This window comes from Neophocaena asiaeorientalis, unplaced genomic scaffold (assembly GCF_003031525.2).
Source record: "Neophocaena asiaeorientalis asiaeorientalis breed wild unplaced genomic scaffold, Neophocaena_asiaeorientalis_V1.1 scaffold240, whole genome shotgun sequence".
NCBI lineage: Eukaryota > Metazoa > Chordata > Mammalia > Artiodactyla > Phocoenidae > Neophocaena > Neophocaena asiaeorientalis.
Window position 1 is genome coordinate 780943 of NW_020185331.1, and position 17784 is coordinate 798726.

The 17784-nt window shown below is 36.9% G+C and overlaps 1 protein-coding gene across 1 annotated transcript in view; it reads left to right on the plus strand.

Moving 5' to 3' along the window:
• LCOR (ligand dependent nuclear receptor corepressor) overlaps positions 1-17784 on the plus strand; it is a 131613-nt gene that overhangs the window by 98724 nt on the left and 15105 nt on the right. The window lies entirely within an intron of this gene.

The following is a 17784-nucleotide window of genomic DNA, read 5'->3' on the forward strand; positions in this document are numbered from 1 at the left end:
CATTGAACAGGCTCAAGATGATCTTTTCAACACTGGAAATGACCCTACACACATACCAAAAAAATCTATAGCAGTAAGACATATTTGAAGATCCATACCTCTTAGACTTTTTAGATTTGTCTTGGGAAAGAATTTATGAACCTGTAACCAGTATTAGTGCAGTCTTGGGTTCCTTGTTCTGCATAATTGCACCCTTTCTCAGGTATGTCCTGAAAACATAAATTTTAAAATAATCTCTTTAGAGATTAGATTCTCAGTGGATAGTGTGTAAGGGGACTGGGGGAGGGGGGTGGGAGGGTTGAACACAGGACACTGACACAGTAGGGCAGGGATTTTTAACATAAAATAGCCAAATAGAATTTCAATCTACAATATTTTTAGCCCCTCAGAATGAGTTGAACAACATCTGTTATTTGGTAAATACTCGGTGCTACACTCCTAAAAGTCTTTTGTTTCATCCAGGTGACTTTGTTTCCTGCTTGGTGGAAGGGTATATAGTAAAACTTTACTGTCACTAGGAAAGCACTTGTCTGAAATGTTTAAAGTACTAGAAAAGGGATAATTCAGCACTTTTTCTGTTACAACACTAAAGTCTTAATTTATCTTCAGAGTCTTAGGTACTGTAAGTTTTAGGGTGATTATTTAAAAATATAAAACATACTACATAATATGGGGTCAGATCACATTTATATGAATAATTCTTGTCTTATTTTTTAAAAAGACAATAACATTTTGTACCTTTCAAGCAATTCCAAGTGATTGCCTCATTTTCCCCATTTCATTAAACATTTCAGGCTAAGAATTTGGAATTTGAGAGGAGGTGAGGGGGAGGTTCCCCAAAATGAAAAATTGTGTCAGACGGTTTTAGAAAAATAAATCACTAGGAAAATGGGTAGGGATTCTCTCTCCCTTTAAGTCTTCAGGGAATGAGCAGTATTTAAAATCATTGGCTGAAATTCAGGCCTTTTTACTGTGTAAATTTTTAATATTAATTCACTGACATGCTTTTTACATCAGAGGACTGAAAATGGATCTTAATGTTTTTAAGTTGTGGAAGGGTATATTTCTAAAATGAAGGGGGGGATAATTAACTAGGTTAGTATACCAGCATTAGTAAGTTTAAGGAATTTTAGTATGTAATAGCAAAGTGTTTGATTAAAAGTCTAATCCTATATTGCTAGTCAAAATTATAGTTACATTCTGATCTAGGAAAGATATAGTCATTGGATATTGATATGCTGTGCTGTCAGAAAACCAGACTAAGATAGAAACCTTTATCTGACTCCCACATGTTGCTTGTTCTGATGGGATGTATACTTTACAGCAGCTTGTTGCTGCTTTGAGAAGAAACGTATAAACTATACATTCGGAGTGTTTGCGTATAATTCTTTATAACCTCCACTTTAAACTGTCAAACATTGGTATTTTATCAGTCCACACTGTTAAATATAGCTAATGTTCTTAGGAATCCAACTTGTACACACTGTTTAAAAACCCTCAGGGACAGTTTACACACTATTCTCACTCAATTCAGGTACTTTGATGCTATTCTTAAACCTAACAGTGACTTGTATTTTTCTGTTTTGCTTTTATTTTGACGTGCTGGTAGCACATCCTTGATGAATGTCAACTTAAAAACTCAGTTCAGGTATCCAGGTATAACTCAGCCAAACAGATTTTAAAGCTGCATATAACTCTCCAGCACACGGTGCCTCACACTCTTATAGTGGCATTCTATATATTCAGTTATTACTACTGAGCAGATAATATGGGGGTTCCTGTTAACAGTGTATTTAAAAAGACAAAATGTGCATAAATGTATAGCCAGCACATGCAACACATACACATACACAGTTAAACTATATATATTTAAATGCCACTAATAGCCAGCACAATTAAATGACATTCCTTGCTGCTTCTGTAAACTATAACAGATGCAGTGCTTCCTCAATGTGGCTCTTGCTTCTTCACCATACTACTACTAAATTCAAGCACTGGTCCTTGGGTGTCTGACCTCTACATTCTAGTTTATGCAATGTCTTTAGAGAATTCTGTGCACTGGCCACTGTGATGGAACCGTTGGGCCAGGAGTGCTCTGATTTTATTAGTAGTGATTCTGCCAAAGTTGGTGTTGTAACATGAGTATGTAAATGTCAAAAAAATTAGCAGAGGTCTAGGACTACATATCAGCAGACAATTTTGTCAGTATATTTTGTAGCCTAGAAGTCCTCAATGACAAGTTTCTTCTGATGTGAAGTTCTAATTCCAGTGTTTTAGCCCTTTGCATCTCTAATGTTAAGACTTGTCTGTTAGAGGTCTGTATTCTTTAAAACTCCTTTTGTTTTCTGCAGTACTGTCTGTGGTTAACAAAATAGATTATTCCTCTGCCTTAGTATTTGATATCTTACATCTAAAAGGAATTCTCCATATATAAAACCCATAGCCTTTGAAGATACGGAAAATGGCATCTTTCAGATTTCTAGAAGTTCAAGTGTCATGCAACGAAACAGGAACCCCCTTTACTCTTATGGACCTCATTTCAATATACTGTTTACAGTTTGACGGAATTGTATAATTTAATATTTCTCTTGTACTGTAGTTTATATTTATTTACAGATTTTTTTTGTACTGTGTGATTTGAACTTTTTGTTCCTTGCTATGATCAACATTTATGTAGTAGAGCACTTATGATCACAATTTAAGTTTTTTGGTTTGATTGCACTACATTAATTTTTTAATGCAGTTCTGATTTTTGACTGGACTAAAAATAAGCTGTGTCTTAATGTATGTGATGAGTACTTAAAATTTTAATTCATGTGGTCCCCTTTTTTTTGCATTCTATGTCAGACGCGCTAGTTCTTTCGTGCATGTGTAAGATTTAATGGCTCCATTGTATTATTTGACCATGACATTTTGGAGAAACATTCCCAGCTGTAATGTTGTGTATGGTAGTTCTCACTGGATGCTAGACTTTTCAAAACCACTATTCTTCTAATAAATTTTGTTTGTGAAAACTGTTTTAAAAGCTTGGTTTCTACTTCTTAAGATTATGATGCTTTTTTTACAAATCCACAAAAGGGGTAAGATTTCAACGTGCACTGTAAATGCACTTGGTAATCAAAGTTTGTAATTTTTTGTGATAAATTATTTCCAGATGAAATCCCTTAGATAACTAGAAGTTGCTGCTTCAAAATTGTGCTTCAGTATTTGGATTCGGTACTGCCTTGTAACCCTGTCTCTCTACTAATTTGATACTCCCCGTACCTCAGCTTTCTTCATTGGATTATTCACTTTAAATATTTTCAGCTAAACAAGATACATTGACATTTTCGTAATACCTGCTTGCTGAACTTAATTTTTCATAATTTCCTTAGAGTAAAACTTCATTCTGGGATTACTTGCCAAAAAGAATAATGATTTTACTCATTTTTGTTTGCTCTTGAGGCATAAGTGTGAAAGCGCTGTCAATCAATTAAGGTTATTATAGTAATTCAGATTCTTGGGAGAATGCTGGTATTTCCTTTTACCAGACAAATAACAGCATATATGTTGCTCAACATTTATATTGTGGGTTTTAGAAATGGGGTGTGAAAGAAGTTTTGTATTACAAAGTGATTTCTGTTGTAAAGTCGTTAGGAACAGCTGATAAAGTTGTTAAAGTTGATAGACAACTGATAAAAACAACTTTACAGGGATAAAGATCAGAAATGATGAGCAAAATGTTTTAGAAGGCTCCTTTTTCAAGCTCGTGATACTCATGTAATATAGGCTGGTTGAAGTGATTTGCAGTCATTTCTAATGGAATTTTGTATTTTTTAATGATGTTATTGTTGGTAGTTGGTCTAGATTATCTTTTAGTTAATTTTTTTTGTCTCATTTCTTTGGCTGCCTGGCTAACACTTTGTGCCTTTTGGCCTGATGTTTATAAAATCGGAAATCTTGCTGGTACTACAGGCTTGTTTCCTTGGCTTCACTTGTTCCCCTTACTCAGTTATGCCATGTGTCTATAGAACATTTTTCTAGAAACCTAATTATTATTTCTTTGTATAAAGCTATAACTACGTGTTTCTTGTCATTATCCATTTTAAACTGGTGGCCAGGTCAGTTGTAGTAGGATTATAATCTAGCATCTCATCAGTGAATTTATTTTAGTGATCCCATCTTCATGTTGATACTTAGCTCTTCAGTTATGACCTGATTTTTAAAAAGGACTTATTTCTTCTAATCCAAAATTTTCTTCTCTGATTCTGCTGATACTTTGGAATTAATTCAGGAACTCTTAGGAATCAGGGAAACTGCATAAGGAAAATGGAGTGGAAAAAATGGAAAATGGTATCTGCTTTCTGAGTTGCGGAGTTGTTATTTTTTCCTCAAGGACTGTGAACTCCTCTCACCAGACACTTATATTCAAATGTAAAAACATATACCCAAGTCATATGTTGTTAGATTTTGTAGCTGAAATGAGTGAAAACCTTTTTTTAACAAAGTACTTATTTATTAAGTAACATTAAGAGGTAACTGTTCTTGTATTCAGAGTATCCACTTTATCATTATTTGCTTCCAAATGGTAAGCATTTTAACACAGAATTTTAGTCATCATATTCACCTTATAAGTTGTTGGACTTTTTGCTGTTTAGGGGGAAGTGGTTAGTGTATCAAACTGCATTTACAGGTGGAGTAGACAGGCTTGTTTTCAGAGGTTAGTGGAAAAGAAATGTTCTCAGAACATTTTAAAAGATTGATAGGTATATAATGAATAGTTTAAGTCATGATTTGGTTGGAGTTCAGCGTGGAAGTAAGCAAAAGTATATCAAAATTCATAAGTATGAAATCTTACTGAGCCTGGAGCTTTTTATAGGCATGTAAGAATACTGTTGTTTATTGACTGGTAGTTTTAAAATGTTCATTGTACTTTTCTTGCCCACTTTTATTTGATCAGCAGTTTGGAGTGATAAGGGATTATTTGGTAATGTAAATTTCTTGCAACTTGGTATACTAGAAAGATCACTTGTTTTTTTCGTCTGGAAAGTGAGCGTTGTCCTGAATGCCTTTTAGGCCCCATTTCAACTCTGCGTCTGTTAAAAATGCAACTGTCTATTTAAATGTGTGACAAATAACACCAATTATATCTGTTCAAACATTGAGAAATACAGTAGCAACCCATTATTAAATAATAAGTTCTTATAAACCTTAGGTCTTTGCAGCATTTTCTAAAGGAAAATGATGCCTTTTATTTAAAGCAAATCCATTTTGTTAAGTTTTTGTTATGAATTGTATGAATGTGACAGTACTTTTGCAAAAATTAGATTGAGCAGTTACTTTTTCTGATTAATTTTAAAGTATGTTATTCATAATTTCTGTTCTGATTGTGTGCAGGCTAGTTCTGCTTTGAATGTTAGAGCACAAAGAGTTCTGGATATACTCAATCAAAATCAATCTTTTAACAGTACAGATGCCTGGATCAGTTTATAAGAGTGAGGCTTGAACATGATATATATTTTCAAATTGTAACAGGTTTTTTTGTTTTGTTTGCATTTTTAAAGTTTGTTTATTCAACAGATCTTTCTAATTGTGTCAAAAGACATAAAATTTACAGACGTAAACGTTTTTAAGTGTATGGTTTAGTAGTGTTAAGTATATTCACATTGTTGTGACCATAGTGGGTTTATTAACCCACTGATTAAACACTGTTGGTCCCATCCTAATCTTTCATTTTTAAAATAAGGAACTTGAGGTCTTTAAGGGACTTGCCCGCCCTCCTCACACAATGAGTTGCCCTTAATACTCATGATTCCAAACCATTATACTTATCTTTATACTTATACCACTTTGGCACTCTTGACTCAACTTAGAGTGAGGGATTTAATCTAATATTTTTCTTTTAGATTCACTTTTAACTAGTTAAATCTTAGCTATTAATTAAATCAACTAATTTTATTCTTGAATAAACTTACATTGCTTTTTAGGAAGAGAATTAAATCTGTATTTAATTATGAAATTCCCAGTAAAGAAATTACATTTGAGGCATTTAAAACTTCATTGTTAAGTAGAAATCAGCATTATTGACTCAGTGCTGGAAGAGGTGAATAGGTAGGGCATAGAGAGAAGAGTGGAGAATATCCCAAGTTTAAGAGATAGAATTTGATGGGCCTGGCTTAAAATCCCAGCCCTTCTGCTTTCTTAGTACATGGTCTTGGACAAGTTATTGAACCTTTCTGAGCCTTAGTTTTCTTATGTGTGAAAGGGGTTTATGTGACCCACCTCATAGATTTGCTGTGAGGCTTAAATGAGATTCTGTATGTAAAATACTTAGCACTATGCCAGGCTCTTTGCAAGTGCTCAATAAATGAAAACTAGGAGTGAAAGCACCTGGCAGGAGTTAATTTAGTATGAGAGGTAAGGAGAGTGAGAAAATCCCATTGAAAGCTGTGGAGGAAGCTGTTTATATTGATTAGAACTTGGAAAGTGAGGCAGATGAGTTTATATTAGACTGGGATATTGGGCAGCCAATCTTGTTTTAACTGTAAAATGAGAGATGGAGAAATGTTGGAACTATAATTGAAACCTGGAATGCTGCTTTTCTGATTTCTTGGTCCTGTTTGAGAGGAATATTATCAAAATTATCCATCATTCTTTATTTCTTTTCAAAGATTAAGTGGAATAAAAGTTGTTTGGAAAGTAGAAGAATTTATAGAATTTATTTTCCTTTCCACTGTATAGAGTTTTTTGTATTTTCAAGGTTGAAATTTTACATGCTTCGAATCTGTAGATTTTTCTTTTTATGTGGTGGTAGTTTGTATAACACAATGTAAGATCTAGGTGGGATTGTGGGGATGTGTGTGTGCTTATGTGTTTAATCATCAAACCTTTAGTTTTCCAGTGAAAGAATCTGGGGACTCTACTGCCTGTTTAATGAGATTCTAATTACACTCTTACCAAATGGGAGTTCTGTGCATTTCAAACAGATAAATCAGATCATAGCTAGTACAGTTTAGAGGTGTTCATTTCAGCGTCTATTAAAATGACTTGAGACATTTTTCCCAGGAAAACCTAGTAGTATAATTTTAGCTAGATAGAGATGGACTAAGAAGAAAATAATGAGGGTAGCAGACTCTAGTGAGATGCTAGGAATTGGTGAGTCTGTGTAGACCAGCTCTGCAAACTTAATCAGCCAGTTATACCTTACTAGTAAGTTATAAGATCAGTTCAGGGGGTTCTAACCAACATTTTAAAAAGAAATTAAAAAGAAAAAAGAATCAGAGTACATAGCATATAATACGGATAAATATTTTGTTGAATCTTGTGTGTTGTCATACACATACAAACTCGGATGTGATGTGTGTACTGAGTTACTTTGTAAGAAGTATTTCTTGTTCTTGGTTGCAGTCAAATTCTAATGGCTTCTGAAAGCCATTATGTAAACCATACCTTTTCATACTTGTTTTTTCGGTGCCAGCAACCTCCTGTGTGCTTACAGTTCGGAGCCTACACTCTTACTGTCTGACCTTCAAAATTCCCTTCCTTTCCCTGCCTCCTTGATTTGAATTCATTTTCTTTGAAAGCTTTTTCTTTTCCCTTCTGCTTGTGTGTCAAAATGTTACCTCTGCCCTTTTCAGTTCCCTTGAAAAGTGTCTTGGGAAAATTATTTTCACTACATAGTAATTTATTTGGTTAGTTTATTCATCACTTACTTATGCCTGAGATGTACTAAGCCCCAGTTTTTAGGCAGTGAAGCTACCGCTTTAAAAAGGCCAAAGTCCTGGACCTATAGAAAGGTTCACAATCCAATAGAGGGGGTAGCCACGTCAGCTGTTACCGTGCAGCATAAGCACTATTTATAAAAGATAGACACAAACCATGAGAGTATAGTGAGAAAGAACACGGCCCACAGGGGGAAGGTGCTAAAAGAGGATGGACTGTGAGCAGTGGGAAATTGACTGAAATTTTATGCAGAAAAAGTGACGAGATCATATTTGGGCTTTAGGAAGATGGCAGTTCTGGGTGATGTGCAGCAAACTGTAAAATGAGGAGGAGAAATAGTGACAGGGAGCTTAGAATATAGTGTTCTCCAAGGGAAGTCAAATCAGTATAGGTGAACTGGATAGTATATTGGAAGCAAGAGAAGTGGTAAAACTAAGGATAAGGATTGAGGTAGAGTAAGTACCTAAGTTGAGTATTTGTGCCTGTGTGTGTACATATGCGTATACATTTGCTTATATTTTGTCTTCCAATATTCCTAAATAAACCTCAAATATACAGATGATTCTGCTTAGTTCCCCTCACTCCAGTACATCTCCAACAGTAGCCTTGAGTGTTTCCAGAGAGAGGTGGGATAAGGGATGGTTATAAAAGGACCATTAATTCCAAGAGCACCCCAGAGAGAATGGTAGACATAAAAATAGTTTTCTTACTGTACTTTAAATTCTAAAGTACATATACCTCCTCTAACATTCATGAGGTGAACACGTGAGAAATAACATTAAATCTTGTATAAATTACCTTAGGAATCATTTTAAATTTTAAGTCCTTTTACATTTTACAAAGTGGTCTAGGTCCTTTAAATAATTAGTTAATAACAGTACTTAGGAGTGCCGTCATTGTGTCAATTTGAAGTGACTTATTATATGACAACAAAAGTAGAATTTGCCACTCTTAAGGATTATGGCACAGATTTGTATGGTTTCAAGAGTGGAGATTAGAACCTCAAGAGAACATGAGAAAAGGTCTAGAAGATCCCATAAAAATCACAGAAGACTCAGGACACTATTAGATAACTGCTTATTTGGATATTTATGTAATCTGCCAGTTTCCCCTCTTCCTTTCACCCAAAAAGAAACTAGGAATATATGTCAAAAGGCATACCACTTCATTTCTTGAGAGGGAAAAACATTTGTGTTGCAGAGATCTGTCATGTGAACTCTTAAATGTTCTTTTGGTTTCTGTTTGTGTCAGCTCCCCATGCCTCCTTTAGGTCTCCATCTGCATACACAGTGCCCTGCAAAGTGGTAGTGTGGGTTTTTGAGGTTATCGTTATTATCGTCATTATTATTACTACAAAAGAAATATATTCCTCTTGTAGTGGAAATCTTGTGTGGACTGACTCCTGTCAGTTGCACTCCAGGGAAACTGTGCACAGTCCTTGGCCACTGCTGGGCCTTGACAAATGTTTCTTTCCCTTTACCCCCTTGAAGAGAGCATCTTGGTGTGGTACATTTTCTCTCACTTGGGGAGATGAGCGTCTCTATATCCTGCCTAAACAGTGGTATTTTTTAGTCTATCATCGTCCTGGTCATTTAAAGGGAATTGAAGAGCAGTTTCCCCCAAAGAATAACATAGATTTTAAACCCCTACTTGACAGATACAAAAACAAAAAAGGAAATAGACTAGATTCACTGACTTGTCCTGAGCTCTCATGTATCCTGACCTAGAATGTCAGCTGTGCCTTTAAGATCAGATGGCTCTTTAATCTGGTTTCAGTAATTCAGTGAGTCTAGGTCTAGGGACAGACACTTCTGCAGTTTCAAATCAACCATGAGCAGAGGTCTGTCCTCTTTGTCTGAAATTACTGTAGTATTTTCTAAAATCTATTGCAAAGTGTTTTCTAAGAATTCTTAGTGATAATACTCATTAGAAAAATAATTTAGATTTGTGTTCTCATCAAATCAGTATTTAGTTATATCATTTAGGGATATTTCTTCCCCCACTTCCAGGAACTGTCATCTTTAAACTTTACACCGTCCAGTCCAAAATCCCCTTTCACTGCCTCTGAACCCTCCCTCCTTTCGTTTACATTAATTAACACCAAATGTAATGTAATATGGTCGTGCATGCATAGTCTTACCTGGGATGATAGAAGCAAAAATCAGTTTGATAGAGGGAAAAAAATTTTTTCAGAAGTAAATAGTTTGACAGAAGTGTCTGTTTTGTGAGCCTATTACATTCCTAGAGAGGAGACGGAAACATTGGACTGTTGTGTTTAATGACCCCTTGCTCTGACTTCTGACTCACCAAGTAACTTTCTGATTATATTTCGGCTTCCCAGGTACCTTTGCTATAGGGTGAAAATGCGTTAAAGAGTGAACATAAGGATCTCCTTGATAATTATATTTTTTATTGTAATTTAATAAATTTGACAATCTAGCTAAACTTACGAGAAACAGAAGATACAATATACAAGCCTTAAACTGCTTCTATCATATTTAGATCTACTCTAAATAATAGCCTTTTATTAAACCATGAGGTACAGAAAAGCTAGCAAATTATGGCTTCATGTCCAGTAAGCACCCTCTGAAGCACTTCTCCTTTCCCCCAGTTTACAGTATTAATTCATAATTTTTTGAACCTTTGTTCTGCCCTGTTTTTACTGAACTTAGTTAAGAACACAGTAAACTTAGAAAGCTATCACAAAGGGATTGCATGTCTTTTGTTTTTTTTTTTTTTTGCGGTACACGGGCCTCTCACTGTTGTGGCCTCTCCCGTTCCGGAGCACAGGCTCTGGACGCGCAGGCTCAGTGGCCATGGCTCACGGGCCCAGCCGCTCCGCGGCACATGGGATCCTCCCGGACCGGGGCACGAACCCGTGTCCCCTGCATCGGCAGGCGGACTCTCAACCACTGCGCCACCAGGGAAGCCCATGTCTTTTGTTTTAAAGTAGTTGTTCTCAACTATTCTTCCACTCCACACCTAAGCAAGATGCCATGTTGCCATCAGCAAGAGTGGCTCACTGAGGACTCTTACAGGGTAAAGAGTTACAGGTACATCTTGGGTTTGGAACCCACCCCCATCTCACCATCACCCACAATTCTGATCTCTCCTTAACCCCAACTTTGAAATCTTTTTCTGTCTAAATCCATCTAAATTCTATCTAAATCCAAATTTAGATAATTAGCATTTCAACCACCTGGAAATCAGGTATTAAGCTGTCTGATTTTAAGAGGCCACTTTCTATTCTGTGATCTTAAGAACTTTATTTCTCACTTTTCTATGTCACATTTGCCTACCTTTTACTGTTTCTCATAGTTCAGTTCTAGGGAAAGAAAACTTGATTGTTCAATACTTTACACATACAACTATACGTGGCCTTTTAGACAGTGAAGAAAAACCTCCATACCCCATGCTCGTCTTCTCCACTACACACACACTCACAGTTTTGTCATAGCCCTTAGAGTATTCCTGTATCCAGGTATGAAAGATACAGAGATGTGAAATAGCCAAGGGTAGATGCATTTCCCAGTGAAGAGTGAGGACTTGTCAGCAGACTTATCCAGGCCCTTGAACATACTTATATTTTCTGTGCTTAAAGGACCAGAAGTAAGGAATTAGGGAACATAATTTCAGATTATTATCTGGCAAAAATTACAAATCTTACTGCCTTTAAGCAGGGCGAACAATGCATTTTTATGTTTTCCTGTATTTAAAGAGAATCAAGCTAAATTAATTTATAACTCTTAACTATTTGGTCCACTCTGTCTAAAGTATTGTCTCAAGCTTTCTCTCCCCTTCTGTTTCCCTGGGATTATCTTTTCCTCCTTCTAAGATTAGCTCTCATCCAAACATCATTCACTCTCTCTGTTGATCTTTTTCAGTCAAAAAGAATCTATTTTGGTCATCAGTGATGTTGCATTGATGATTGGTAGTTACAGAGCAGATACTGAGAGACTACCTGAATCCATCCGTCCCACATTCTAGACTCTTAAAAAATTGTCATTTCAGCTCTCTACCACATCTCTTTTCTATTTGATCTTTTACCCTAAGAGAACATAGGCATTGACCATCCACCATTTATATTAACCACAGGAATGTTTTCCTTTGGAGATTTAAGTATTGCGGCGGTATTGACAAAGTAGGCGAGTTCAGCTATGTCTAACCTCTGATCTAGAAAAACATCATTGAGTAAATCATTAAAGATAGGGTTGTGAAACAACACATCATTCTTAAACTGTGCCTTTCAAAGTTTTTTATGAATATTATCTTATCCTTTTACCACACCCTTAAGAATTAGGCATTCAATTGGGGATAGAAAGACAAATCGGTCAAGGTCATATAGGCCACTTTTCACCAAGGAGAGAAACAGAACTAATCCAGGTAGTTTCCTCCTTCTGTAGCCCTTCCTCCCATTTACCAGTCCCTGAGCTTTTACTGCTCTTCAGTGGTGGTGGTGAAGTATTTCTGACTGATAAACAATTGACTTTAACTATTAGAGAGTGTCCTGTTACTGAGGGGAAGAAACGTGAACTCAAACAAGTGATTTCAAAATCTGTGATGAATTACCGTTCTTGTAAAAATCTAATATAGTCAGATGTGATGCCAGCTATAATCGCTGAACTAAAAATAAAACATAGTGCTTCTCAGGTCGAGTTGACCTAAGTGTGATCTGTAGGAGTCAGTAGTCTGTAGGACAGAAGCTCACCCCTCTTTGGTTTCCCTACTTACTGTCTGAGAGTAAATCAGGACAAATGTTGTATTTAGGCTCTATTAAAGGCCTAAGGCTGTGGGAAGAATTGAATAACTAGAAGCCAAAGTAAAGACCCGCTGTTTAAAACTCAGGCAAAGCTGGCTAGCACCCATTTTCTTAAAACATGAAAAAAGAGTAATAGAATGAAACTTTGAAAAGGTTGATGTTAATTTTTGAAATTAAGTAGTTGAATGATACGAAATTAAAATTCATCTAAACATAGGTCTTACTGAAAAAAACTTCCAGAGAAAATCAAATAAGGTAGGAAGCTGGGTAATTTCGAAGCACAGTCAAAAGTAATTTTATTACTATAGTTATAAAGTTAGCTATTATAACAGGGCCCATTTAATGACACTTGGACAAAGGTTAGTATTAATGTGGAGGTTCTCATATTCAAGTGAAGCTACTAGTGGGCTCATACCTGTGTGTCCAGTTGCCTACCAGATATCTCAGATTCAGCATCTTATAAAAATTTCAAGTCAGTGTGTACAGAACTCTTCAGATACATATACCCCAACAACCAGCTGCCAGCTTCGTTGCCTGTGTTCCTATCTCAGTAAATGGTGCTACCTAGGAAGAAAATCCAAGAAGCAAACTCAGGAAGCATCACTGATGCTCCCTTTCCCTCCCCCTCTTTTTCGCTAAGAGGAAACAGAAAAACATGAAATGTGGCCCCTACCTACACTCAAGTAGCTTACATCTACTTGGAAAGCTAAGACAAACACAAGACAAATTAAGTCAGTAAAAGATACAAATTATAGGGTAAATATACAAAACCCCTGATCATTGCCAAAGAATTTTACAAACCACTATAGCTTAGGATTTCAGGAAATGATATAGTCACTCCGGATTGATAGCTTTGAGGTGGCCAAGGATGTAACTGATAAAGAGCACCCTACTGCTTGCTCTGGTGACTTGTGGTTCACCAGTACATTGTCCCTGATCCTTTTTACCGGGAAAATACACACAAAACGACCCTTTGTTGATTTCTCTTTCTCTCAAGCAAAGTTGCCATTTTCAGTTTTAATCTTTTCATCTCCTGAGCTTCCCCAAACCACTGCTATAAATGCGTTTTAAGGTTGGTGTAGTCTGTGTCTGCCTCTGTGATGGTGTTTTTCAGCCTCCAAATGCTGTACTGCATTGTTCCAAGTTAGAGTTCAGTGGTACTAACAATGTTTCTTCAGTATGCCTTAGTTGGGAAGACACCACTTCCCCTTGCCATGATGCTGTGAAATAGATAATACCTACTGGTGGTTGGTTGACTGTTTTGTCCTTGGGGACTAGCCGTATTGTCACAATTACTGCTTCAGAGCTGATTGCATGGCCCTTTGGAAGACCTTACATTAGTTTGGGGGTGACTGAAATATTCAGTCACTGTTAAATTATTGAAACATGTGGGACAGCAGCAAATCCAAGTTTCATAAGCATAAAGGAAGTTAGGTATCATCCAAGGATTAATCATTATTCAGTTTTTTACTCTCTGTGAGCATCGCTTTAGAAGAAAGTGCTTCCTCGGTTTTTCTTCAGAGCTCTCTGTACTTTTATTGGACACACACCTTGATTTCATGAATCTCAAGACATGGTGTTAACTTCAGACACCAAAGCCTGCTTCCAGAGCACAGCCATGGCTTCACAGCCATGAAGCAGTGTCCAGACATTTTCACATGAGTGCACTTCTTGAATTGGGGAGAACCATTTATTTCTCTCTTTAGTCTTTTCTACAATAAGATGCCGTGACATTTCTTAATCCTTCTCATAGATCTTTGTCAACCTTTTTTCTCTTTTCTTGTAATGCTAAAATATACGTAGAGTGTATTTGATGCATTGAAAAGGCAGTGATATCTCACTTATTTGTAGCCACCTATCTCAGAAATATCAGGAACACATCCAAGAACCAAAAACAGAAATAAAGGGCTCTGAGCAGTTGAAGTTGTTGTTAGAAGATCCATGTGGTTTACTCACAAAACTCTTCCCCAAGCCTTCATTCAGAGCTTGTTTACTTTCACTTAAAGTACCAGTCTAGCTCTTGAGATTTGGCTTCTCAGCTAGTGAGCAAAAGTACTCAGCTAAAGGTAAAAGTGGGACTCCTAAACACAGCTGCTATTTGGAGGCCAATAAGAAGAAAGATTTTTAATAAAATGCAGACAGATTTTTAATAAAATGCAGACTGCCACCATGACTTCTTTGTATTTAGGCAGTAGATTTACTTCATTGAGTAGCCCCCAGAACTATCACTATATTTCAGTTCAGTATAATAAAAATAATAGCCAAACTTCAATAATCGTGTACATGGTAATGACTCTGAGTCATTAAGAAAGAATAAATTGTGTTCAGAGGATGACATAATTTTTTAAAAACTTCCATCAAAAATACTTAAATTTTTAAATGTTTGGTACTTGAAGGGTAAACTTTCATTATCTAGAAAATCCTCTTTGGGGGGTTGTAAAAAGTATTAATATACATTCCTGGTCTCTGAGTTATTCTTATTGAAGCATGTTTAATGGGATTGGCTGACAGTAATGGTAACCAGTATTTGTGTAAACTTTGTAGGTTTTCTTTTGTAGCAATCCTAAGTGGTAGATGGGACAGGTGCTCGCTCCACTAAGACCCAAAATGGTTCAGTGTTTTGGCCAAGGTCACACAACTAGTAAAGGGTAGACTACTCTCTACTGTCTCCCAGTACTATATCCTGTGACACATATTATGTTGTTAGTAACACGTGATAGACATGGACACAAGGTACCTCCTGGAAGGGGTCCCTTCAGCAGGGACCTCCTGACTTCCCCGTGAGCTACAAAGTCTGCAGCTGCAGGAGTTTGTTAAGTTCCCACGTATATCTAATTGAGTCCGAGAGTTGGAAATGACTTTGCAGTCACTCACCCAAGAGTGTCACTGGTGTCTCCTCCGCTCTAAAGGAAGGGAGGAACTTCTTCCTGTTGACCTTCCAGATATTTCCTTTCTAAAACTTTTTACCGAAGGACAGTATACAGACAGAAAAATATACGTATCGTAAGTATCCTGTTCAGTGAGGTTTTTTTCCAGTTGCTCTTGGTCTTTCCGTCTCTTTGGTAGATTTTGGCCCCGTAGCCAGCATGTACATGTTCGGTGTACCCATGCATCTGTTATAATGCTTCTATAATAATCTTTTTTCTTGGTTTATTCACAATTCAGTGATCAGTTTCACACTGAGGTGTAGGCATTTTCTAAGACATTTCTAGTTTTTCTAATCTGTAGTCTAATGTAGACCTTTTCAGATACCCATGGCATCACTAAAGAAAACTGCTCTCTTGCTAGTTGTGAAAATAAAAACACAGTGTAACCTTTTTTCTTGCAAAACAGTTTAAATAACAGATTGGATTAATAGTTTCTTGGTGTTATTTTGTTTTGTATTTAGACATGTTTCAGCATTATTCACCACTTGGTCTTAAAAATCTGCATGAGTCAGGAACAGAGAAAGTAAAATTGAGCACCTGCTCTTTTGTGCTTTATGTAATCTAATATCTCACAACAATCCTTTGAAATATTGATACTCAGTTCCAGCTTACAGATAAGGAAACCAAGGTTCAGAGAGGTTAAGTAATTTGCCTGAGATCCTATAGCTAGTAAATGTCAGAGCTACAAGAAGAATACAGGTTTTTCATATTCCACAATCTGTGCTCTTTCCTCTAAAACCACACGGCTTCAGAGGCCAAAAGAGGGTAGAGAGGTAGGAGGCCGATGTAGGCTGTCTAGGGTACACCTTCCTACAGAGGCACTTCGTGACTGGGAGATAAAGTCACAGATTGAAGAAAAAATAATTAGCTGGAAGATATTATCAAACAACATCTGTTCAGCACACATTTATTAAGCTGTCCTTGGTGCTTTGCTGTGTTACATAAAGAGTCAGATAATAGTCTTCTAAGGAATTAGGCGGGAGAGAGAGAGAGAGAGAGAGATTGAGAAGTTGTATAAAGCTCCAGAAAACTGGGACACACCAACTGCATGGGCTTAGTAAAAATCCCGATGTCCAGAAATACAAAACAGCTCTTGAAAACACTTGGCTATCTAGGCAGAAATTGCCTTTAGCCTGTCCTCAATCTAGTATCATCCTTTTTCTGCCTTCCCCACTATCCTGGTTAAACTCTAAGAGTTGTCCTAGATAATTTACGGAAATGGTTGAAAAGTGTTCTTGAACGTAGAATTGGCTTCCTGTGCGTTACTGTAAAATGTTTATTGAAGGTCTAGGAGAAGGTACTAGGTGGGGCTTGAGAAGCGACAGTACTACTATCTTGCATTGACAGGGCCTTATGGTTTACAATGTAACTTCACATCTGTGTCCTCATTTAGAGGCTAGGAGTTAGGAATTGCTTGTCATTCATCTTTCAGTGTATCCGAAGTGTGAAATTATTGATCTCTATTCCTCCATGCCCCAAAGGGTTAGGAGGATTCCTGCATCACTGTTTGCAGAATTATAGAGTCCAGCCAACTGGTCAAGCTGAGAAACCATTTAAAACTGTAATTTCTCTAAGTATTGCTAAACCAAGACTTGTAATACAGTGTGTCTGAATTTTTTTCAGTGTTGTGGATCTATGAGCCAGTGATTATTTAACAGGAATACTCGGGCCTAAAACGAAAGTGTATGTTGACCAACTGGAGTTAATAATGTGGCCAAAATTTTAATTTTTGAAGAAAAATTTCTTTTCAATGATATTTCTTCTCTACAAGATAAAAATTATTTGTGAATAATCACTTTAAAAGTATGAAAGTTGGGCTTCCCTGGTGGCGCAGTGGTTGAGAGTCTGCCTGCCGATGCAGGGGACACGGGTACGTGCCCCAGTCCGGGAAGATCCCACATGCCGCGGAGCGGCTGGGCCCATGAGCCATGGCCACTGAGCCTGCGCGTCCGGAGCCTGTGCTCCGCAACGGGAGAGGCCACCACAGTGAGAGGTCCACGTACCGCAAAAAAAAAAAAAAAAGAATGAAAGCTGTCACTAAAAATTGAGAATATAACAGGGCTGGCCTTGTATTTTAATGAAGTAAATGCTCCTCATTTATTGAATAAGAAGCATATGGGCACTTAGAACCAGCTTTGGCCAGAGTGTCAATTCTCTGTACAACATGAGTAACATTGATGAATTTCATAATGTAAAAATGGTTCTTTGGAAAATAACCATACTAATTTCTTCTCTCTTTTTGTCTGTCTAGTGAGAACTCAGCAGAGGCAATAGCAGTAGATTCTAACAGTCAGTCGAAGTCCCCGCTGGAGAAGTTCATGGTCAAACTGTGCACTCATCATCAGAAGCAGTTCATTCGTGTTCTGAACGATCTGTACACTGAATCTCAGCCAGGCA